Source organism: Egretta garzetta, unplaced genomic scaffold, assembly GCF_000687185.1.
Source record: "Egretta garzetta isolate BGI_Z169 unplaced genomic scaffold, ASM68718v1 scaffold79, whole genome shotgun sequence".
In the NCBI taxonomy this organism is placed as follows: domain Eukaryota; kingdom Metazoa; phylum Chordata; class Aves; order Pelecaniformes; family Ardeidae; genus Egretta; species Egretta garzetta.
The window spans coordinates 4,433,778-4,459,674 of NW_009260791.1; the positions used below are offsets into that span (position 1 = coordinate 4,433,778).

The 25,897-nt window shown below is 40.4% G+C and overlaps 1 long non-coding RNA gene across 1 annotated transcript; it reads right to left on the bottom strand.

The window, feature by feature from the left end:
* Positions 1-525: 525 nt before the first annotated feature.
* On the bottom strand, positions 526-25,897 carry LOC118453076. The gene is made up of 4 exons (XR_004842989.1): positions 25,887-25,897; positions 13,377-13,383; positions 10,027-10,034; positions 526-620 (listed from the first exon to the last, which is right to left on the bottom strand). It is a non-coding gene; the product is annotated as an uncharacterized LOC118453076 (long non-coding RNA).

Genomic DNA, 25,897 nt, shown 5'->3' on the forward strand with positions numbered 1-25,897 from the left:
AAACAAAGGCTTTATTTTTAAGCCACTTTTTCAATGTCATTGGCATAGAACTTTTAGCCACAAACAACTTGCTTGGTTTTGAGTTCAAAGAGACATCTAGGCAATCAGCCACAGGCATGAGATGTTATTCTTATTATCAACAAATCCATTACTATAGGATAGGATTACCAAATTGTGGTGGGTTGACCCCGGCTTGGATCCCAGGTGCCCACCAAAGCTGCTCTATCACTGCCCGTTCTCAGCTGGACGGGGGTAGAAAATATAGTGAAAGGTTTGTGGGTTGAGATAAGGACAGGGAGAGATGACTCAGCAATTACCGTCATGGTTAAAACAGACTCGACTCAGGGAAATTAATCTATTACCAATCAAATCAGAGTAGGGTAATGAGAAATAAAAACTAAATCTTAAAACACCTTACCCCCACCCCTCCCTTCTTTCCAGGCTCAACTTCAGTCCTGATTTCTCTACCTCCTCCCCCCCCCCAAGCAGCACAGGGGGCGTTCTCAGCTGGACGGGGGTAGAAAATATAGTGAAAGGTTTGTGGGTTGAGATAAGGACAGGGAGAGATGACTCAGCAATTACCGTCATGGTTAAAACAGACTCGACTCAGGGAAATTAATCTATTAGGGGCAGGACTCCTCACTCTGCCCCTGCTCCAGCCTGGGGTCCCTCCCACAGGACACAGTTCTCCATGAACTTCTCCAACATGAGTCCTTCCCATGGGCTGCAGTTCTTCACAAACTGCTCCAGTGTGGGTCCCTTCCATGGGGTGCAGTCCTTCAGGAGCACACTGCTCCATTGTGGGTCCCCCGCAGAGTCACAAGTCCTGCCAGCAAACCTGCTCCAGCGTGGGCTCCAGCATTGGCTCTATCAGACATGGGGGAAGCTTGTAGCAGCAGCTCACAGAGGCCAGCCCTGTACCCCCCCACACACACCTCCGCACCAAAACGTGGCCACAGAAATCCAGTACACAAATTTATTCAGGGTTTTACTGCAGTAAAGCTCCTAGTGATTTCACTGAGTATAGTTAGCCCAAATCTACCTGCAGTGCTGCAGCACAGACAGAGGAAGATGTATAGAGTGGTTAATATCTCTGAGCTTTGCCAGCTTCAGCAGCTTCCCAGTGAGGTGAGGGCTGTGGTTGCAGGGAAAGCAGAAGATAATGGTGGTGGTGGATGGAAAGAGGTGGTTGTAGAGGGACAGTTTCTGTGCGTCAAAATGCCTTGCTACAGTTTTGTTCACCAGTATATGCTAGAGGCAACAAGACTAGCAAACCAGAGGTTCTGGCCACAGTAAGCATATTTTCCACTTCAAGGTTCTTTCATTAATGCGATTGTTCTTGGTGAGAAATACTATGGCCCATTCTTCAAGAGCTGATTTTTGGACCTGTTCACATGAAGAAGTTGGTCTTGCATTAAACAGTGGAAAGCCCATGGACTAGCCTGTCTTTTGATTCCATGACAGAGTCTTCATGGAGCCTTTGATACCTTTGCTGGGATAACTGTCTTCAAAGGATGCAGTTATATCTCCATAGTTGGAGCTTACTGAAAGAACTTACAGCAGTCTTGTATGAAGATAGTGAGACATGAGCTTGATAAAGCCTTCATTCAAAAACAAGGATTAGTTTCTCCTGGACATTTGAGACGGATGGGTATGCAGGCTACTGCTGCTCTCTTGAGTCTACCAGAACATCAGAGAACTGGAAGGATCCTACATAAGGTTGTCTCAGCTCTTCACTTCCCCCCCCTTCTAGTCAACACACCTTACAATGTCCTTGAAGATATGATAGATGCACATATAAGATGTGAAAAGAGCTTTATAGACTTGATCTCACATCATCAGTTACAAGATTATGATGACTTCCTCTCTTTAAGTGGGTGGGTAAGTAAAAGCACATGACATTTGAACAACAAAGGTACAATTTAAGCAGGTTACAGACTTAATAATAAAATCCGTAAGTCCTAACCCCTAACCCTTAGCAATGCCACTATTTCCTGCATAGGACAGCTAAAACCAACAACCAAGTTTAATCAGAGTAAACTTCACTGGAACTGGAAAGTAAAGGTTCCCTGGATGCCAAGAAGAAACAAATGGGAAATATAAGAAATGCCATTCCCAGAAGGGCCAATTATCCTAAGAAAGAAGTCATTAGCTAATCAAAACTGATAAGCATATTTAAGCAAGTTTTATATTTTTCACTTACATGACTTCAAAGTGGATAATCATTCTGGTCATCTGTGAAGCAGCAGAATGAGTCTGGTCTGTTTTTTCTGCAGGCTGATTTTTCTCTCTCTGTTACAGTGAATAGTTCTCAAAAGCTGCATTATCAAGGGAAACGAGAACGGGAAAACTTGTTATAAGCCATTTAATTATGCCAGACCTCCTCTCTACCATCATTTTGATAATGTGGCTTTTAAAAAACTGCTGACATCAGTATTGAAAGAGAGAGAACAAAAAAGTACAATTCCCTTAGAAGTACTTCCTTGGAAATTTGGAGCACCACAAAATCTGTAGCAAGTCAGAAAAGATAAGAGAGCAGTGTGTGTGCGTGCGTGTGCACACGAGTGCACTGCACACTTGTGAGAAAATGCCCTGGTTTTCAACCAGTTTCTTCTTCACCTCTCAGAAGCCATTATCACTGATGAAAAACAGCCGCATAACTTACTGTACCCATGATCACTGCAGGCATTCTGGCCTTTTTTCCCCCATCCTGGTATGCCATGCATTAGTTGATGATTTTCAAAGACTGTGAAAAGTTTGTCAGTCATCCAGGGGGATTCCATTCTTTGCTACAGGGGGCAGGATGAAACATTACAGGTATATTATTCTGAATGTATATGAAATTAATGTCATCTTTCAGTCTGTATTATATATTTATTATACATTAGTAGTAAATAGCAATAATAAACAGAAGACTTTCAAACCCCACAATTTGTGCACAGACAAATCAAAGCTGGTTCTCTAAATGCAAAGTTTATAAACTAAGCATTTCCTTAGTTTATGGGCTCCATCTATTTATTTACTCCATTTTATATTAATGGTGGCAGTATCCACTTGACAGAATGAAGTAATAGCTTACAAACAGTAATGGTATTTAAACAGCCCTCGAGACCATGTCATTGATTTGTCGAGTTTGTCTTTAGATGAAGATCATTCCATAATGTTACAGATAGATAGACTGGAAACATGCTTAGGCCTAAAAATGCCTGAGTGGTTTCGGCATCGATAGGTGGTCAGATACTCATCCTTCCATGGCCCAGATGGGTCCCCATTCACTGCAGCCTGGAAAAGGTAGAGTTAAATGGCAAGTAACAGATGAAGGGTGGAAGGGCTCGTTAAGTGTGTAGTCCAGCGAGTGCTTTATTCATAGATGGCCAGGCAGAAATTGAAGCAAAAGATAAAAGAGCTAAGCTCTGTAACTCCTTCTTCCAGGTTTCCTCTGCAGTAACAGGGAAGGCATTTCAGACAAGTCTCAGACAACACCTCATGAATTGGTGCAGTTATAAGTAGATGGCGCCCTCCCTACAAGCTGATTATGACCATTCCTACAAACAAAATACCATTAATGGAAAGAGGCCTCCTGGCAAAGGGGAAGGCTGAAGTTAAAATGCAGTAGGATAATTCTAATTTGGTGATCTTACTTTCACCTATTGCTTCTATCGTGCTTATAGCAGGACAAGATAATCTGCCTGCTTGGGTTTGTCTATAGATGTTCCTTGCCTTAGTATCCAAGCACAGTCCTGCTGTGCAGCCTTATTGCTGCATGCTCCTTACAGCATCTGTCTCTGTTACATCCTAACCTTCACTGCATCAAGAAGGCATTTAAGGATTTAAAAATTGGGGGTGAGTTGTACATGCTCCTTCCAGTTTTTTCCTAATTTCCTTTGAAATGAATATATTAATATCATTTTTGCCATCCTCACTTCATACCGATTGATGAACCAATTTGCCTTGTATGGATTATTGCTCTTAAGATGTGCAGACTGGCCACTTTTGATAAATTCAGCACACTCTCTTGAGGATAGTAATTTTTTATTCTAAATTGTTGCACACAGCTTGCTTGCTTTATTTCTCATAGTTGAAACTTAATCTTTCTGAAACTTGATTTTTCTGACCCTCATACTAAACATGTTTGTCCCGACATACTTGACAGGAACTACAAATTGCTATTGGCCCACTTTTAGGTTGGTAATTACCCTACAGCCAATACAGGTAGAATAAATAGCTATCAGAATATGCCTGACATTCATGTGACAGTGTAGCTCGACAGTCTCTTTCATCTTGACAAAAGGACCGAATACCTAGTTTCTTTTTTATCTGTCTGTGCTGAGTTATGATGACCACAGATCCTGTCAGCTTTGGTAAGTGAAAAAATGAAGATAATGATTATATTTCAATTTTTAGAATGCATTTGACCTCTGCGTCTTAAAGCTGTTTTGTGTTCTCCTTAGCACTCGTGCCTTCTGTGGGAAAACTGATATTTTTAAATGAGTCAATACATCATTAAATCATTCTTGCATGCCTGCTTGCCAAACGATATTAACACAAGAATGGTATGTTACTGCATTTCCTTCCAAAATCCTGTTTACTTGAGGAAGGAGCTGATCTTCTTTGATTTATTGGGAAGTCATTGTCCCCCTCCTGTCCTGACTTTGACTCTAATTTATATCAGGGCCCATTTCAAAAGCAGGCTAATGAATGGTGTTTCTCAGTCTCAACAGTGTTGCAGTTTTCATGAACACAGGGAAGTTTTCTTCAGACATTTGAAGTCCAGAAGTAACCATTACAGCAATTAGTGTTGTGGTTCTATCAAATATGCAATTGAATTTCCTTTTTCTTCTCTTAATTTCCTGTATTTCATCTCTAAGAAGATAAGGACTGTTAGGTGGATTAAAGCACATCTCTTATAAAGTAACCAATAAAAAATACCTAGGGGAAGAGAGCATGCGCTTAGAAATACTTCTTACAGAATACTCTGTTTCTCACATTCGGCAATTTCAGGACAACCTGTGATGGCAGGCACATACAGACCATCACGGTTAATGGCCCTTGATTAATCTGTCCTTCATGCCATATGTATTCCCAATTTTTCTGACAGATATATCTTCCAGAGAAACCAATCGTGATTTTAAAGGAACCAAGTAATGGAGACAGTACCACATAATATTGGTAAGGTGAGCCAAAGACTAATTGTCTCTGTCATTAAAATGTGCACCTTATTTTTACCTCAAATTTGCGCAACTTCAGCTTCCAGTTGTTGACTCTTCCTGTGCTTGTTAGGTTGGAGAGCTTTTAGCTGTCTGTAAGCTTCTTACTAGGTAGATGTCCAGATATAATCGTTATGTACTTTTATATTTGCTCAGATGGGAGCCAGGTGCTTACCTATACGGATCAGACATTTTTTTTGGTTTCTGTTTTGGTTTTTGGTTTTGGGTTTATTTTTTTCTTCCAGGAGACTGAACTTGCAGCAGGCAAAGTACCTGCAGTTAAAAAACAAAACAAAAAAAAAAACCCCAACAAACAAAACAAACAAACAAAAAAAAACAGAAAAAGGAAAGAAATCCCTTGGGAGCTGTGGATTGTAATTTTTCACTGGACCTTCAGCAGGCTTCCTTTCTTTTAAGGTGCCTAACTATTTTGGATCTCTTCCCAATTTCCTTAGCAGCACTTACCTCCACTTTTTTTCTTCTATTGTGGGAAAGTATCTGGATAGTCTAAGCCATTTGCTTACCTTTCTCAGGTTCTGACTTGGTGTTTTCTAGGGGTCAGGCTCTTTCAAAAACCCATAAAGTCTAGGAGGATTTCCCCATGAAATCCAAGTTCCATGTGTGCTCTTATGCATCAGTGCCCATTAATGAGTGGGTAAGGGTGAAGGAAAGAAAGGAATGAGGAACAAATAAAGTTTCTTGGTTTAAAGATCGCTCTGATGCGATGTTGTTTTTATACAGAACATGGACACATGAATCATCTTATGATTCAGGCTGAGCTGTAGTGTGGGATCCTATCACATACCACTACAAAGAGGAAATGATTGAGAGATGCTGCAGCTACACAATACACCTGAAAGCTTAAATAATGGACTCAGGCAAAGAATGTTTAGAACGTAAACCCCATGTGTTAATTAGTTGACTTCAGTAGAAATAATGCATGAGCTTCAGCAAAAATTCAGTCAGTATGATAAAACCCCAAGATCTGATGCAGACCTGAGGTTGGTGAAAAGCAGAATATTTAGTGGTCTGACAGCACCATGGCAAGTTACCGCAGCTGATGGCCTGACTGTGAGTGCATTGGCAGATGCTGGGTTGAAGCTTTAAGCAGCAGCAGCGAGAAGTGATTAACAATGTTACGAATAACCTCCAAAATGAAGGTGTAACCCTTTTGAAATCTTTCTGGAGATGACTTGGACTGGTTGTTTCTTTTAGTCTGTTGCAGAGATCTGGGACTGTGAAAGGCAGGTACAGTGTCAACCTCTCACAAAGTCCGATTTCCAGTGCTATCTGCTGTGAGGGGAGGAGACTTCAGTTATGCTCCCCTCCTCGTGTACGTCAGGTAAATATGGGTAAGTGTGTTATGAAGTGATGGCAAGGTTAAATTTGTAGACAACGTTAGTGACATTAGTAATTAACATTACTCAAGTAATCCACTAATGGAGAAGTTGCTCTTGCCTTAGTCATGAGAAGTGCAGAGAACCCAGTTCAAATGTCCTTATCGAAAACCTCTCTGTAAGAGTGACCTAACTGGCTTAAACATTACCACAGAAACAAAAAAGCCAAAAAAAAATCTAATACAATAATGCTTAACTTCAAAAAAGGGAACCACATAAACTAAGGACTGTTGTTAATGTAAAATTAAATAGATGAAAGGACAAAAAGCTTCAGTTATCATATGGGAAGTGTAAAGACATTGTGTTAGCAGTTCAGAGCAAACACATACAACATATCAAATCAGTTATGTGAAAACTACTGACGTGATTAACCAGAAGGCAAAGGGAAATCACTAGCATAAAGACATCTCTCAAAATCATGGATAAACAAGGAAAACAGAAAAGAATATCATTTCTAGGTAATTAAGTATAAAAGAAAATAAAGCTTTCTAAAATGATGTGGTGAAAACATGACAAAGGTATAGATATTAACAACAAATCCTTTTTTCAAACAGATCCAAGGAAGATGACTAGACAGACTGTGGTAAGACTAATAGATGATCGTCATATAGAAGAGGTGGAAGAGAATCTTTGGATTGCTGGAGTCAGCTGAAATTTAAGGGAGCTTGCTGCAAGTACTCAAGCATTTACAGAAAAGGCAGTCGGATGGAGGAATGAGGTCAAGAAAAGAGGACCTAAAATCCAGGAGATGGTGACCTTGATAAGAACGCTCAAGACCAAAAAGAAACTGAGACAAGTAATTGAGAACCAGAGGTCTTTTGTTCAACATCTATGTTTTGGGTCATTGACCAGTAAGAAATTATTTTCACTGGAATTTCAAATTCAGGATTTTGTCTTATTTAGTTTCTCAAAGACATGTCCCAGAAGGAAACAACGTCTGGACCCATGGTCTTGAAGCATTAGAGCTGATCTGTTAAAGCACTGGGGAATGTAGGAGTTGGCACTGATTTGGGGGTTAGGGCAATTCCTCTGTAGGGTTCCTGTCACAAAACAGAGAGCAGGATTGACACTGCTGACTGAGCAAGGCCAAATGCTGAAGAAGACCATGCTCAAGCCCTCCATCTCTCTGAACACAGAGACTAGCTATTTGACAGGATACAAAGCCAGACTTGGTCCACTACATGTCTGTCAGTTCAATAGTTGATTTTTTTCCGAAGAAACATAATATGTTGTATTTATCTCAATGCTTAGCCTTCTGAAGAGGGATATCTCATCAAGGAGATAGCAGAATCATTAAAAACCAAACAAAAATAAGTCAGTTGGAGAACAAGACTAAGTCTATTTAGCTAAACATGTCTAAATTGCAAAAACATAATACATGCAAAATAATTCAATTACTTCTTGGCATAATATCTAGCATTCATTTTTAAAGATCAAAATATACACATCTTATTTAATTGCAAGACAAAATGAGTCAGCCAAATACAAAATTAGTCATGACTGAAAGACTGTCTCAGAACAATTACCCTCACAATAAAAAATTGTGACATTGTCACAATATAAATTTGTAAATAACATTTACTCATAACATTTATGGAGTGAAAAAGGTAAATGGTATAAGAGAGTTTTGTTCTTTTGTTTTGCAAAATGAAGAAAAGTTTCATTCATCTCACTCCTGCTTCTGAAGGAAACAGAGACCTGAAATAGCAGGCTGAGAGAGAAAAAGCATTTCATTCCATCCCACACAAGCACCCTTTTATTTTTAATGATGAACATCAGCTTGCACTGTATGTTAGTAACAAGCTACAACACATCTTCCTGAAATTCCTAATAGAGATCTTTTTATGAAAGAATACACTCTGATCACAACATGCATCACAAAATATTACCATTAAGATAATCCACTATTTTTAAAACATGCAGGAAAAATTAAGATACGTGCGACTACTTGCTCTCAGGCCACATGCATAAAAGCTCAACAAGTCACCAAGGACTTGCCCATTAACTCAGGAGTCTACCTGTTGTCTAACTCCTTTTGGGGACAAATCCAGTCATGCAGGCTTATCAGAAAAATCCCTGATTTGATGACTCTCTTAGTCTTCAGGCAATCCATCACCTCTTGTGTTTAAGGGTATTTCTACACAACAGGTAGAGAGAGTGGTGCTGTGTCTGCCTATGCCAACCCCAAACTCACATCTAAATGGGGGGGGGGGGATGATGCAACAAATTCTGAGACAGGATGGAGCTAGAAGCAATAGATAATATCCTGCATGAACAGAATATTTGATGAATCACTGTATGATCATCAGCTCCTTTGACAACAGCTCTGCTAATGGAGATGGGAGCATCCTGGTATTCCCTCTCCAGGGGATAAACTTGTCTTCACAGCTCTGCCAGTGGCAGCGACTGCATGAGGACTCCTGTACTTGCTGCAAGAAAAGTCAGGAAAAATGGTTGTGAACAGTCAGTGAAGATGACCTAAATGAACCTGGCTGATTTCTCAAAAGAGATGCATATATCATTTTTCCCCCAGCAGATCTATAGGGACAGTAAGGTACACCTTGCCAGCAATAATAAATAACAGGAAGAGGTAAAACCTTCAATTAACATAGCTGTTCAATACCAGATAAAGTGCCTTTTCACTGCTTAAGGAACTTATATCAGTGAAAATAGTGTGAGGAGATAAACTGATTTATAAACTTATTTGTATCAGTATTTCCTGTTAGCTGTCACCCCTTCATGATGCTGGCTTTTGCTTATCCTTTTCTTCAGGTAGTTTGATGCACTCTATAGGGAGCCTCTTTGTCCGTAAGGCTATAGGTTGCACTAGGCAGCCAGGCATGTGAAAGGTGATGTACTATCACTACTAAGATCTTGTGTGGATCTAGCTATAAATTCTTCAGAAAATTAGCTCTTGCGTATATTTTTAATGGTTGCAGGTATCTGAAATTCAGTAGTGTATTATGATTAGCTTGTTAGAGTTCACTTCTAAATGATAGCTTTGCTCATGCAATGGGAACGAAAAGAATTGATAAAAGGTGGAAACTGGAAAAATAAACAAGAAAAAAGACATTTTATCGCCTTTAGTGCCTTGTGCAAAGCTATGCATGTCCCAGTGAAGTGTTGTACACACTGGTCTTTTAAAAAATACAGTGCAGAACTTGTTGCCTGTGGAAAAAATACCCCACTTCTCTGCAGACCCCAATCACCAGTGTCCCCTCCATGTATGAATACTTCAATCAGCCATTTGAAACAAGCAAGAATTGAGCTGATTCTTAGCAACACAGCTGAGAGCAGCATGGCGTAGATTCTTCCAGGAGAGCTCAGTACTTCTCTAAGCATCCCTTCAGATACTATGATTTGAACAAGAACATCTAAAAATGAAGTTCTGTCAGGATGGAAGTCAGTGGGGAAAACACCACTGATTTTACTTGGGCAAGAATTTCAGTATTCATTTTTGGCAGCTTGATCTAAAGAGTTTCTCTGTTCAGCAGTATCTCCTTCCTTTGTCTAGATGCATATTTGTGAGACTGAAATTCATTCTCCTAAGAGAAAGATTTCTAAAGCAGGAGCTAATCTGAAAGATACACTTTTTAAAAACCAGACCTCATGACTCTGACTAAAATTCATGAAATATCATTTCCTACATGCAAGCTTGTGATGCCTGGAAACTGTTATTTGTGCAGGCAGGCTGAACAATTAAACATGCATCTGTCTGCTTTGAGCTCAGATGCATCTTTGCACATGTAAATGGTCATAAAATATGGCATGTCAATGCTTAGATTAAAAAAAAAAATAAAGTATTCCCATGCTTTTGCCCCAGAACCTGATCTCACTTGTGCTGGTACAAAGGTCTTTGAGTGCATCCCTTGCATTGGTGTTGAGACCCCATTTCTGTTCTCCTCAGTTTTGATTTCAGAAGGGGCAAGGACTTATAAAATTTTACATGTAAATGCCATTTTGTATTATTGGCTTGTGGACTGCCATGAAACTTTGGGTTTGTTCCATTTTATATGGTGTTACTGTTTGAATTTCAAGCACCTTATTAGGTACAATCGGTGAGACCTTGGGTTTAAGTTGTTGAAACTACAGCGCGTTAATGATGATATGGCTTTATTAAGTGTTTTCTAAAGGCAAAGGGAACGATGGGGGGGTTTTAAAGAAAAAAAATAAACATCACAGTTGCTATATAGTCTACATACAATTACTACTTTCTTTGATTCTTAAATCATGATTTTAACCTGCTCTTGCATGTATTTTTTTTTTTTAGCCTCCATTTGAATATACATAAAACTGAGTTCCAGCAACCATCTAACAGACATGCCCTAGATCGGCTGCACGGGTAGACAAGGATTTCAGTCTTCAGCTAAACCAGATTAACATCAGTACCAGAAACAAATGATGGAGAAGGTGGTGTAGTCTAAGAATGTTTTCAAGGGCATAGGACTGTTTGTGCAATGCTGTACTGAAGCCTATGCTGACCTTGTCTTTGCTGTTGTTATTCCCCTTGCTAGCTGGAGCAAAGTTCTGGTGTGCAGGCCCTCCTGCACTGGCACAAAAACACTTAAACAACTCACTGTATCCATGACCATGGGCCACCTGGAAGACTTCAGCATGGCTGAAGTGGCTCTTGGTTGAGCAGAACACGATGCATTCTGGTCTGGCCTTCACTCACCCCTGCATCTCTTAATTATGCAGATTCTTGCTAAGGTGCTTCCTACATGGAGAGGGACAAGACATGCCCCATAGATGCTTCTCAGCTGCTCTTTCCCCCCTGAGCGATGGAGAACTCCGAGCTGCCAAGAATGAGTTTCTCTTGCAACTTCAGTGCAGAGCTGTGTACAGGTAGCATAAGGCCAGCACAAACTCGGCTGCAAAACCCGGCTGTTCTTAGAAGTACTGATTCAAAGGGAACTATTTCGTAGCCAGTTTTCCAGTATCACTATTTGCAAACATGTCCTTGAATTTTGTTCTTTGTCTAGCATATTGACTGTGGAGCTTCATCATCAAGCACATCTAAAGTGTGATACTGAATTTCACTCTAAGATACTTTGATACATTATCTTATCTGAATAGGCACTTTGGATGAAAAAGACAAAGTGCAATGACATAGTGACTATATGAGAGTATCTACTAACATGTGGATAGAGCTTTTTTTTTGCTTTATTTCCAGTTCCTGTTTTTTTTATTTGTTTGTTTTTTTGTTTGTTTTGTTTTTTTTTTTTTTAGTTTTATCGATTTGTTTCAATTTTCTGAGATATCTAGTTCAAGTGCTAAATTGATATCTTAACATCTGGCACCAATGCTCCTTCAAAGTTGCTGATTCCAGTTCAGATGGAGGCAATGTTTCTATTGGCATGCTGGCATGAATTTCAGACATAGAGTTTTGCCTTTTTCTCAGTACGATGACTGAGTCATGGCAGAGGGGAATACACGTTAGGACTGGCATTTGGGTGAGAAGTGGTGGAAAAAAATGGGTTTGTATTGTGTTTTGTAAGCAAGTAGAAAAGGAGAAAATAAGAAACTCACCATTTACAAACGTAATGAACTGGAGATGAAAATGTAAAAATGTAAAAGCCCTGCACAAAAAAAATAGTAAGAGCAGCTTGTAGAATTTTGTAACAGAAAGAAAAGAATGGTATAAATGAACTATGGATGCAAATGTGCGAGCACCAGAAGAAACAGCAGAACAAGGGTTAAGAGAATCGCCTAGACCAATAATGAAGGCCATCATTCCCAGGACACTGCTCCCAGGAAACCTTTCCCAGAAGCAAAATTGAGGCATGTACTTTGTCTGCCAAGATCTGATAAGACCACAGCACAGATGACTTGTCAACTGGATGACTGCAGCCAGGTTGCAGCAAATCACATACACTTTTCTTATTAGTCCACCAGGAAAACAGACACAGATTTCAAACAGACAAGGAAGAACAGATAATGAGATGCGAATTTGCTTGCAATTTATAGAGACCGAAGTAAGTAAGATTCTGAAGCAAAAGACTGTCCCATTAGAACTCCTAAAGGGTGTAAAAGATCTATCCCCAAGGTATTTCACCACTGACAGTCAAAAGAACATCAGAGATGTAGCAAAGACTCAGTAATTCAGGTTCTTCATGCAGGTGTTCCTGGCCAGACCACTTGGGCACACGTGTCCTGATATTTGTGGGTATGGGGATGTGAAACTGTGAGTGGATGAGATCTGAGACCAAAAGCATGCAAGTTGGTAAAATCAACTTACTTAGAGACCCTGTAAATAGATATTGCCTTCCCCTGCACAAGATTTCACATTTACCCTTGTTATTACTTTCTTACATACAGCCTGGACTCACTGCTTCTTGCAAATTCCGAATACTGTCTAGCTTACCATTCCCATCTGACGGACAAAACCAGAAGGGATTAAGTTAAAGGGTTTTTATATTCTCCTGCTAGAGAAAATGCATCACCACTCCCTTGGTGTTTGAAGGCTGCACACAGAACATGCAAGCACAACTCCATGTCCCTCACAGTGGCTCTGTGACAACCCTCAAAATATTGAGCTGTTTTCCTGAACTAGAATAGTAACTTCAGCATCATCGTAATATTGGCTTTTGTGTTTGGGTTTTTTTTTTTAATTGGCTTTTTGTACAGGTTGAAAAGACTCCCATTCAGGGGAACTGAACAATAAATAAATGATAACCGTTTAGATGTTTTACTGGACTCTGTGCCAAGTGTTTTAAAACGAAAGCCTGCCTGATCCCCTTGTATGCTGTGTGATCAAATACAGCCTGAAGACTTGACAACTTTCTTGGCCTTGTGTGACTTGGTTTCCAGAACAGCTGGAGCATAAACCCATCAGAAATGCCCACAGATTTATGCAAACAGAAATGGTGAAGTCACCTATGCACAGTTTCTGCATGCTGAAAGAACTACATGCCTGAGTTAAAGTAGCCACAACTCTCTCTAACTAGGTGGTGTGCACCACTGTACAGGCGAATATTTTGGTAACAATGCTGGCTCTGAGAAAGAGGAATACATACAGTTTAAGTTAGAGAGAATCGCTTTTGCATTCCCCAGAACACGAGATAATGGTCCCAATTATGCTTCCAGGTCCTGCTGTGCAGCTCTATTAGCTTTAGTGGGAACAGATGAACTGCGTTTTCCTGACTGCTTCTAACATCAGAAATGTATGTTGAAAACAAGGTTCTCTGCTATTAAAATTCATGGATCCAACTCAACCCGCACCAATCTGAACTGGTTAGTGAAGTGATACTAGATGCGAGATGCAGTTGAGAGCAGGGGGATCTTCGCTAATTTAGGCTCTCAAAGACTATGATCTTACTTGCTGTTTATGTGAAATAGGAGCAATAGTGAAATATAGGGATATATATGCACATTCTCTCCCTTGAACAGGGGCTTTCCTGTCTTACATCAAAATATGGATGTCTTCCAGCAGTGGAAGACATCCCATCTGACCAGATGTTCATTTGTTCCCCAGCCATATGGCTGTCATTGACACATCTGTATCATAGGGAAGGACAACTACATGAGGTGCATGTCACCTGCTGGGCATCTCTCCATGCGATGTGGCACATACAAGCATCCAGTTACCTAGCTGAGGTGGATGTCACGTTGCTCGCAGGTGAGGTGATCATCTGACAGGACGAAGCCTCAGCATGTGTTTTCAAGAACCTCCATAAGCTGTCTGTGATCCATCCTGCCCTTACTGAAGCTGAAGTTTTAACTATGGTTTTTACCTGGCAAAGGAACAAAACACTTGTAATGAATTACATCCCACCTAATGTTGCAAAACAGACTATATACTTGATAGACCCACTGAATTGCAGTAGTTACGAGGGCAAAAAAAGTAGCAGTTCAGATTTTTTTTTCCTGAATTAGCCTTTCTAGTAAAAGATTTCATTTTATTATTGCACTGGTTAACAGGTAAAGGCTGAAACTTATCTCTGTTACTCTGATGACAAGTGACACAGTTTCCATAATAGAAATGCTCACTAGAAGCCAACTTTGCCTGGCCCAGCTGTAGCAAAAAGGTTTTTTACACTGTCAGAAATGATACTTCTGACTTCAATTCTTATAAAATATAAGTCAGTGAATAAGGTCACATCTCTTGAGCCATAAACCAGTGGAGATCTGAAAAAGACACTTTTTTTTCCCCCCAATTAAATGTCTTACCTGACTGCACTACCTTCAGAAGAGATACACCGGGGACCATCAGTTATGGTGAACATACTTCTTCCAAGAAGAACTACTAGACAAAATAAGTACTCAGTAGTTAAGAGACACATTTTCCAGTGATCTACAAGGACCAATTCAAGGCTTAGTAGCATGAGACGCAGCACCTCCTTAGAGAGGAACCTCCTTTGTCGGATGCAGCCTGTGTCTGGTCACTCATGGGGGATGAACAGGGCTCACATGAAAGACAACTGCAGAGAATGAGACCTGGAGCAGATGAATAGTCCTACAGTGCTGTACCCAGACACAGGCACAATTCACTCACAGGTGCAATTGTTTATTACTGGTTTTCTTGCATCTGTTTTTGCTTTTTCATTTTTTATCAGTTCTGAGTATTTATAAATATTCTGAGATTCCCTAAGTTTTACACTCTCTTTGCACATTCACCTTCATTCTATCTTTTTGTCTGTGATTACTTTAAACATCTCTTTCCATCATGCAATTGCTTAAGATTTTAAATTTCGTTTGATGGCAGTATCTTCCATCTTCCATACTTTGATTTCCAGTTACTTCCCTGTGGCAAGAACTTTACAGCATTCTCAGATAGGAATTTATTTTTGGATTAAGCAGCAAACGAACCTTCAGAGATCTCTTTTCCTCTTTCAGTTCAATTTTCATGACATTATGAGATGACAAACTGTAAATTCACCTCCATTATTTAGATATAAACTGATCTGTCCAAGTCTGTGTCATCAGTTTTTACTTCCTAGGTTTTGGCTTTTGTGTCTGCCTTTTTCCCAGCATCCAGGTTTTATTTTTCTTTGGTTTTGGAATTGGTGTCTGTCACCTGGCATGAAGAATTGACCATAAAATGCTGGGGGAAATTTGCCACTTTGGCACCACTCCTTTCCAAACACAAGAAGGCTGGTCTTGCTGAGTGAAGGCATGATTAACTCCCCTCTCTTTGGTGTTAGCTTGTGAAGGGCAGCATCAGCTGAAATAACAAGCCAGCATACACATTGTCCATTGTTTTCCATAGTCAAGGACAGTTTCTGGCTCTGTAGCACGTTAACTATCCAAAAGTCTGCCCCAAATAATTTCTGCCTCATCACAGCTATTTTTTGGAGTGTGTTTGATAGAGTGTTTCAGGACACTTTTTATATCACACCCTTCTTTCCGCTTGTTAAGAGTCACTGGATTGCATCTGACAAAGGAGATTTCATCCCACAGACGCAATGTTTGGCTTCATCAGGCATTGAACTGGTTCTTGCAGCTCCATGGAAAATAAATATCTCAGCTCTTTACAACTCTGTTACGTATTTTGTGTAATCGCTCCTCCCAGAGCCATAAGTGATAATCCACTATTCCAACATGCAGCAACCTTCAGCCTGACCTAGAGGCCATGCTTATTACCAGACAGAGCTAACTTGTACGAATGCATCGTTTATCACCATAGAAGGTCACCCTTTCTGCAACAATATCAGCAATTAAGTTACAGAAAGTTTAAAGACAATTAAATCTGGTTTTAGTAGCTATGCAAAAATTTTAAGCCCACTTTCATGTCTTCATTAGTATTTCTCTCCCAGGAATCCATCAGCCATGAGATTGAAGATGAGACCAAGTTCTCCCTAACAGCAAAATCACTCTGCTGATGGATGGAATTGAAGGAGTAGATAATGAATGCAAACTAACTGTAGAGACTTACCATTTCACTCTCCTTTGTATAGTAATGTCAACTAAAGCATGAGTATTGTTTTATGTGGATTGTCTTGGACAGTGACATTTGTAAATGCAGTCTGTCACCTTTGATTTGCTTCTTTTTATAAGAAAGCCAACTTTATTCTGTATAAACACTGGAGGGAGGTTTTTCCATTCTCTCAGGTGCTGAATCTCATAATTTCTCTTGTGCTTGTTACTGCCCTTTCTAAGACAAACAATTTTTTTTCATCCAGGTATGCATCCTTTTACACACTAGCTCAGGACACAGTAACTGCATGTCCTAGTATCACAACAAAAATCAGCTTCTTCTGGAGTTTATGGAATTAAAAATGGTACATGAATGCACTAAGTGATGAAACTTGAAATGGGAGGTCTTGACTGACCAGTCAGCTGCACCAGTGCATTCTAAATGTCAGAGAATCTTATCACAGAAATTGAGAGCTGCTCTGTCTTTGCTTGCTGTCCTCATTAAGCAATGAATACTGAGTGTCCTAATTGAGCTATTTTGTTTCCTAATTTTCTTGGCTGTGCTGACTCCTTAAACATGTCAGAGAAAAGCACCAGCTGAAGGATTGAACCATTATTTTCCAACAACTACTGAAGTTAAAAGCTATTCATTGCAAGGTGTTGTACTTAGAAAACTCAACAACGATAACCACACTCTGGAAACATTCATAGAGGCATAACGTAACTCTTAAGAGGTATTTTATGTCTCCATTTGCCATCCTTGGAGAATGCAAATATCTTACTTTGAATATGTTAAAGCATACAGTAAGTTCATTGTGAGATAATAATTTATTATTTTAGCTCTGCTTCCTCTTAATCATCAGCTCAAAGGTTCTTTCAGGTTGACCTTTTCAAATGTCAGTGTCCAAAGTAAAATATAAGGGGTGTCTTAATGCACCACTAGACTTAATATGCACAAAAATCCTGACCCAAAGTCCTTTGAAACCCATTAGAAGGTTCCCATTGACTTAATAGCTTTAGATCAGGTCAATAATTACTAGGGCTGAGGCTAACTCAGGATCTTACATCTAAGCAGAAACCATCTTTTAAGAATATCAGGTCCAGAGGTGGCGCTAAGCTAGGAGCTCAGTCTCATCTTGAATATTTGCATTCTGTAAGGGAGTAATAATTTACTGTATGCATTTTTTTATACAGAGAAGAGATGCATGGATCTAGAGGGAGGGTTGAGGTGAAGGTGCTAGTCAGGATCTGAGATTGCAGCAGAATGGCAAAGAAAAAGCTTGCAAGAAAGGAACAGCACTCGGACTTCTGGTGTTATTTCCTTTTTTCCCATACCACATAAAGGGCTTTCTGGCTCTGCATAGTCTTGAGTGAGTATCTCAGTGCAAAGAAAAATGCTGCATTTTCACAGACTGAAACTAGCCCTCTTTCTAATTATTCCCAGAAAGAAAAATTACCTAGAAGAAAATTACGTACAAGGATTGCAAAGAGAAAATGGGATGACTGAATCTTTCCCTTGTTATACTGTTTTTGAGACTAAAGACAGTGAAAATAAAGTGCTCAGCCCTCAAAATTCTGACTGCTTTTATCTTTGAACAGCTCTGTGTGTTGTATCAGAGATGTGCAATTTGGCAATGGGTTGCTTGTATATCAGATATGTGGTTTTCGTCTCCCTCGTGAAAATCTGTCTGTGTCTTAGACCTACTGAATAGCTCAAGATTATGGCAATTCAAGAAATAAGGCCCTTCAGATAATTGATATGTACCATTCCAAGTACAATAAGTGAACAACAAGTTTGTGCTGCATCCAAATTTGCAAGTACAATCAGATTATGGAAGTGAATGCTATTGAGTGATGGGGCTCTGCACAACTGCAAAGACTGCATGGGTGACCGACTCCGAGAGCCAAGCAATGGCACACAGCACTGTCCTATTGCTACACTGCAAGGCACAGTAGAAAGTGAATATGGCACTGGAAATAGAAGTCTGGTGACCACTGTGTCAGAAACCTCAAAAGTTTTTAGACAGCATGGTTCTATATAAGCAAAGACGATAATGAAAGGATGGTGCAAGTGAAATAAAGATCCCATTCAGTTATGCAAGTGACCGTTAGATCCTCTGCAGGGGGTTATTGTACTAAGTATTATTTTTTTGGTTTGTGGAGATTTTCATATAATTCATCCATTTGATACAGCAAATTTCTGGAAAATCAAAAGGCAACTTTTTGTCCAAAGGAGTATTTTTTTGCCTGCTTTAGGCAGTTTTACCTTTGTCATGGTTTAACCCCAGCCAGCAACTAAGCTGGCTCAATCACCCCTCACAGTCAGACGCAAGTAATGCAAAGCAAGGAATTCAATCACCAATTCCCATGGGCAGGCAGGTGTTCAGACATCCCCAGGAGAGCAGGGCTCCATCATGCATAACGGTTTCTTGGGAAGACAAACGCCATCACTCAGAACGTCCCCCACTTTCTTCTTCTTCCCTCAGCTTTATATGCTGAACATGATGTCCTATTTCATGGAATTTGGTCAGCTGGGGTCAGCTGTCCCAGCTGTGTCCCCTCCCAGCTTCTTGTGCATCCCCAGCCTCTTCGCTGGTGGGGTGGGGTTAGAAGCAGAAAAGACCTTGACTCTGTGTCAGCACTGCTCAGCAGTAACTAAATTATTGCTGTATAATCAACACTGTTTCCAGCACAAATCCAAAACATAGCCCCATACTAGCTACTAAGAAGAAGATTAACTCAATCCCAGACAAAAACAGCACAGCCTGCACCATGAATCCAAACAACCACTGGAGGGGTGGGAAGGCTGTGGGGTTGGTGAAATACTCTCTTCAGCCTAGATTTCTTTAAAAAAGTTCAGGATGCTCAAAACAAAGAATAACTTTCCAAAATGGTTCATATTCCTCAGCAAACCCTAAGGCCAGCCTGTCCTCATCAGAAGATTGCAGTGCAATATCTCTTTGATCTGGCTTGCATTACAGAAGTGCCTTTTTGTTGAGGCTTTTTTCCCCCCACAGATCTATTTCTAGTCCATTTTAAATGTCAACACAATAGAATTCTTTTTAAGAAATTGGGTTTGTTTAGACATAAAACAGCGCTTGCTCTGTAGTTGTTCACACTTTTCAAAATGCTTTGACATGGAAAAATGATTGTTATTATTTTTTCATCTACTAAATTGATCCTAAAATGCTAGCTACAATAGATCCAGTGCAGAAAATGTGGTTATTAAAAAGGCTGGAAGGTATTTTATTAGCAGTAAAGGTGCATTTCAGAGGCATTTTATTTTAGTGTTAAAAGACTGTTAGGCATTATATTGTCTCTACTTGTCTATAGCGAAGCGTTACTGATTTTTCCTCTTTAGATACTAATCTCACAGCAATTACTAAATAAATACAGTACAAAGAAGGCGGCTTTCTAAAATTCTGCTTGGAAGTATTAAACATTAAATACATAAGGACAAGAGGTTATACTTTCAGAATTAAACTAGAAAAAAGCTTTTAAAGAAAGCTGTTCCCTCCAAGAGGGAGGCCTTTGGTAAATAAAGGTGGGTCTACTCCTCACAGCTCTGCGTAGCGTAGGGTGCCTGAACTTGTTTGGTATCTGGACTCAGGTCAGTGGCATCGGCACAGAATCCAAGTTGGCTAAATTGGTATGAAAATCTGGCTCAGCCATACTGCACCATGCGACAGACATAGGCTAAAATACTGCTAAAGGATTCCAAACAGGTTCTTGTTTAGTGCTCAGTTTGACCACAAACAGGATCCAGGAAGAAAGGGAGATGTATGACACGATAACAAGTACCTTTATTATTTTTACCTCAACAAGCATTTGTTTGCAGACCAACAATGGGCTGAAGTGGGGCTTGTTTAAAAACAGAGTGCATGGCCAAGGTACGTCTGCCTGGCTGTGAGGCGAGGAGAGGGGATAGCAATACTTGTCTGCTGCCTTGATGCCCAGCTTGAGCGTGTTGGTTCCCTTTTGCAGAAGCCTCTGGAAAACAGCATGGTACAGGTGAAGGAGGACAATGTGCCATCATCCTATCGAGCCTTGTGGAGTGATTGCAGGAAGGTCCTTTGAGTAGCAGCTTTGTGCTTTGGGAATAGATGCTCACCATCCCTTGGATGTAGGCTGTGAGGTTCAGGCAGAGACAACTTGCAGAGAAGTTCTGAAAGCCTAAGAGGTCTGGATCCAGCCCCCCACTGATTTGGTTTGAAAAATACTGTGATGGAAACGATCAAGTCCAGGTTGGGCGGGGCTCTGAGCAACCTGATCTAGGTAAGACGTCCCTGCTCGCTGCAGGGGGGGTGGGCTAGATGACCTCTAAAGGTCCCTTCCAACCCAAAGCATTCCATGATCTATGATAACACTGAGCATTCAGTAGGATCCTTGGAACAGAGTGGTGAGATGGGGTCACAGTTTGGACTAGTCAGAGGTAGGGAGGAGTGGTAGAAGGGCTTTGCCTGCTGGATACAATAGGATGGACCTGCTCTCTGGAGGAGTTGTAAGGGTCTGCAGCATGGCTGCAGGGAACTTCCGATTGGAATGCCTTTCCCAGGGCAGCCCTCAGGTGCTGTCTTGTAGAACAGCGGAGATGTGAACAGTGTGAGGGGACTCTCCAGCTCGTCCTTTGAAAATAAACCTGAGACAGAGTGCCTGCTGCGTCATGCTTACTTAGCCAGTTCCAGTAACTGAGTTTTCTGTTGTTCTGTTTTAACTACAAACAGTTCTGGCTGAATAACAGATTAAAGAAATAAACCAAGGTTTGGTTCCACTTTCCTTTTTACCTTTCGCAACCTCGCTGCTCCATTGTCCTTCCCATTTAGGGCTACCATTGGTGTCTGGGACACCTTGATAAAGCCTCAGAAACTGAGAGGTCGTGTATTTGGTGCTTTGGTTTTAATCTGTAGCTCACTAGTCTATTAAGCAGACTACAGAGCACAAAACCACATAGAATGATATTAAACAACAGATTGAGGGACAAGTAGAATAGCTTTTCAACAGAGAAGTCTTTCAAGGAAAAACAACCTGCACAAAGTGTTAACCTGTTCTTGCACTCCTTCTCATTTGTACTGGTTTTATACTTAATCCATACCTGTAATACTAAAGTGAGGGCTGGTGTTTCAGCCCGCCCACTCTGTCAGACCTGCAGCTCAGCCGTTGGCATCACTCTCTGATGAGATGACTGGAGGTCGGCTGAGAGCACATCCTTTAGCGACTGTGTTTGCAGAAATATTCCCTGTGCAACGCTCTACACTATGGTAAGAACAAAGAGATATACAGAAACAGATGAAGCCTCGAGGAATGAAGTTTTATTCCAACATCAAACATTTCAAAACTTAAGAAAGTGTAGGGATCTTAGCCAGGTGCATGACATAGGAAAATCTGACTTACAAGAGAATTTAAAATAAATTATAGTATCACTGCTCTCCAGAGTCAGGGAGTACAGATTTCTTTGGGATTTTAACGTCTAATTAGTATTAAAAGATTAAAAACTCAGAGAAACCTTGAAAAGCAAACAAATTAAACCACAAAAAAGCCCCAGTTTTAGTCTTTAAATGGAGGACTGACATTTCCATAAATCAAAGCTTCAAGGAATTGAGACACACATACACTTTAAAGGTAGAAGCACATAAATGGAAAACATAGATTTAATGTATAAGCAGGTAGCTATAAGCAGGTACCTCCAAAGCAAAGTAATTGACTTTTCTCATGTTAACTTTGTACACAACAGAAAAAAGGCTTACCCCACAGGCAATCTGCTTCGCATCCCTTCTTGCTAGGCAGCGTGTTACCATTCTCGTTGCTTTTCATGAGGACAGCAGTGCAGTGGTGTAGCAGGACTTCTTCATGTCAGGCTCCAGGAGGACTTTCTGTTTGTACATTGAACAATTCCCCCTTCTGCTGATCACAGGGGTTCATCTTTGACATTCGTACTTTGCCTACCGTTTTATGTCCCTACTAGACATACCACTGAACTCAGTATGAGTCCTTTCGCCATTGAAGTAGTTCGAGCATGTTCTGTCACTCAAGTTCCTTATTGTTTTCCCTGCCTTGTTTGGCTGCCCAAACTCTGATTCTCCAGGTAATTTAGGTAGTTTCTAGTTAAAACCACTGTTTTAAGTGACTATTTTGTTGTTAGTTATATCCTTTCTTCTGTCTTGCTTACCCTTCTTTCCCCCTACCACCCGTTCATGCTAATTCAGGACCATATTAAATTAAAGCGGGAAAGGGTCATAGAGTGTCTCAGCTCTGTATAAGGAGAGTGATTTCACCCACAGATACATTGCTGGGTGGATGCCCTATGGTGATTCTTCAGATACCTGCGTGACTCCTAACTTTAGGTGTTTGAGTCTCCCTTTTCCCACTCCTTTCACTCTGGAGACTCTTACCTTCTTAACAAGCTGTTCCAGAGCCACAGATCTCTCCAGTGCCTCCCAGCTCACCCAGAGTTCTTCAGATTTCCCAAAAGCACTTCACCTCTTTCAAATCTGATTTCTGTGTCTCCCAAGAGCAGTCCCAACTTCTCACAAACACCTCCTTCATTGATACCCCAAGTCCTTCCCTATTTTGCTCTCTTCTGATGGAATAGCCCCACTGTTTCAAAAAAAACCTGCCCTAGATCACTTCAGCTTTGATATTCACCAGTCACAACCCCTAGGCCTATTTTTATTTCCCAGCTCACCTTCCAACTTAGTCTAAACACATCTTCTGTACGGCTCTCTTACAGCTTCCCTCTCTCCACCTGTTGCTTTGCCCATACATAGTTGATGGATTTCTAATTTCGCAAACACACTCACACTTTTCTGTTAGCTGCTCCTATCTGCTGCCATCTCCCATTGCCTGCTGCCAACCCAGATGCTCCAGTCCTGGTTTCCCCAGAGCAGCAAAGCTTCCTGTGGACAGCCAGAAGGCCACAATCAACATTTAGCACAGTGTCAATTAGGACTTTGAGGGCACAAATAAAGACTTTACAGGCAGGAAAGATGTTTCTGATGGGATATGATGTGTAGAAGACGACTTTCACCTTTCACTACTCCACCTAAAGCACTGTGAGCTTTGGCAGCTGCAGCCAGAGCAGAGTAACTACCCCAGCTTTCAGTTCAACGTTCTTGATCAAGGGATGCTCAGCCTGTTATGAATGCACAGTGAGAGCTGTATGGCGAAGCGCATCACAACACAGTGTGGTGCGGTGCTTATTTGAACACTCGGGCCTTCCTCCCATAATTACCACTAACTGAGAGTTAATCAGCCCCCTGATCCAATTCCAACTCTCCCAGTTATCCAGCTGTAGCCTCAGAGGTGTCCCAATTAAACACAATGTAAAGACTATAAAACATGCACATAAGCTTGGCTCCTAGTGAGGCCTCTTGATTAAAAAGACATCATTATTTCACACCTCTGCTAATTAGCACTGACAGTACCTCTGATTTCAGAAGAATTTGATTGCTTCCAGCATATTACCACACTGACAGCTGATGCAGTCCTGTATACCACTCACCACTCCAAGCACTGGTCTTGAGAACCATACTGTAAAATGACCTTACATCACCTCTGACAGTTTTGCTAGGAAAGACTGGTGGATAAATACTCAACATAGCTGGAAGCTCTCGTTATGTAAACTGCAGAGAGCAGAAATTTTGATTCTGCAGTTTACATAATTTTCATTTCCTTATTGCCCTGGTTCTGTATATCCTGCTCCAGGTCTTATTGCAAGTTAATCACAAAGTGGCTCTTAATGCACACTGTAAAGGAAAACAAGCAGTATAACACTAAAACCAGAATTACAGTTGAAAATCTACCAAGTTATTTTACTTAAAATGTGCCAGTTAGTTACTTCACAATTACACAAAATTAAGAGAAACCAGTAAGATCTATTGTTTGTGACGGCCATACTTAGACTCCACTAAACTGAAAAATAACCAAATGGCACAGATTACATCTGGCTGTAGGTTGTTTAATCATAACATGAGCAGAAAAACTGAACACTGATAAGTATTCCTGAATTGCAGGCCCATTACTTAATCATGTTTTTTAATACATTAAAAAAAAAAACCGACCTTCATTTCAGGTGTAAAAGAAAGAATGCCACTGTCTTCTATACAGAGCACTATCCACGCAGAATCCAGGAAGTAGGGCACAGCAAATTATTTGTATTTCTATTATCTTATTCACAATTCAGGCCTTACTGAAATTAACACAGAGCATGCAGCAATACCAAATATTATGTATTAAAATATATATCCTGCTGGGAATACTTAAAATGTTTTTTGAAGGATTGTTACAAATGTAAAATCCATGATGGATGCATTTAACTATGTGGTTTTTTATCCTGTGCAGTTTTCTAGATACAGAATGTGCACATAATTTCTGCCTTAAAATGAAAAATACACACATAGCATGGTTTGATTTTTCCCCCGAATTTGGCTACAGGTGAACAAATCTAGGTGAACTGTAGCTTTACCCAGCGCAATAATTCAGCATTCTTGCAATAAAATCTCCCAGATGCTAACATTGTCTTTAAAAGGCTGAGTGGCATGTCAGCTTTGAGAAGCACCTTTGGCGATAACATCTTACCTAGACCGACTGCTGGCACTGGGCAGCACCAGCCTCCTACATCATACCCCAGCAAAGCCATTCACAGCAGGAACCTCTGCTCTGACACCAGAGTTTGACACACTGTGTGTGAAAAACTTATTGATAAGGCATACTATTCTGTTCCAGCATGCAATACTAAATAGACACAATTTCTCTGAACCATTTAAGGCATCCAAATAACTGAGAGAGTTCTTTATGAGAACGATTCTTTCATCTTTGTTGTGACTCAGATGATGTGATTGCCTGGCAGCTTTCTGTTTTTACAGTTCTGTGCTTTGAAACACAGATTTGAAATTGCACCACCCTTTCTTGGAACTGCATCTTGCCTAAGAATGAACTTTAAAGACCGAATCTTAATTCCAGGGTGTTTCTCCCATTTGCTAGTTGTCCTTTGTTCTGTAAGTACCTGAGATCATTTTCCATGTAACTGGTAAGCATTTTGTAAGTGTGTGTGTTCAACCACAATGAGGTCTCAGAGTACAGAGGTGAGTCCAATATAGTTTTTACAGAATTATGTGGCTTTAAATTGAAGTTTATGATGAATCAATTAGGTATAGAGTACCAGTAATTGGAGATGGAGTGCATTCATTCAAGCCAAGCAAAATTTGACAATCTTCAGCCTCCAATTATTCTCTTAAAAGTCTGGCAGCAATGCAATCTACTCTACAATCACTTTTGTCAACAGTGTGCTATTTATATGGCAAAACATCTTCGTATCTTATTGCACATTTCCTAGACTTCAGATAATGTGGTTTTCCTCACACTCTGACCTGGGAATAGAGGAACATTTCCAATTTTGTGAAAGTCCAGAAGGGATGCAAATCCCTGTGACTCAAATTCAGA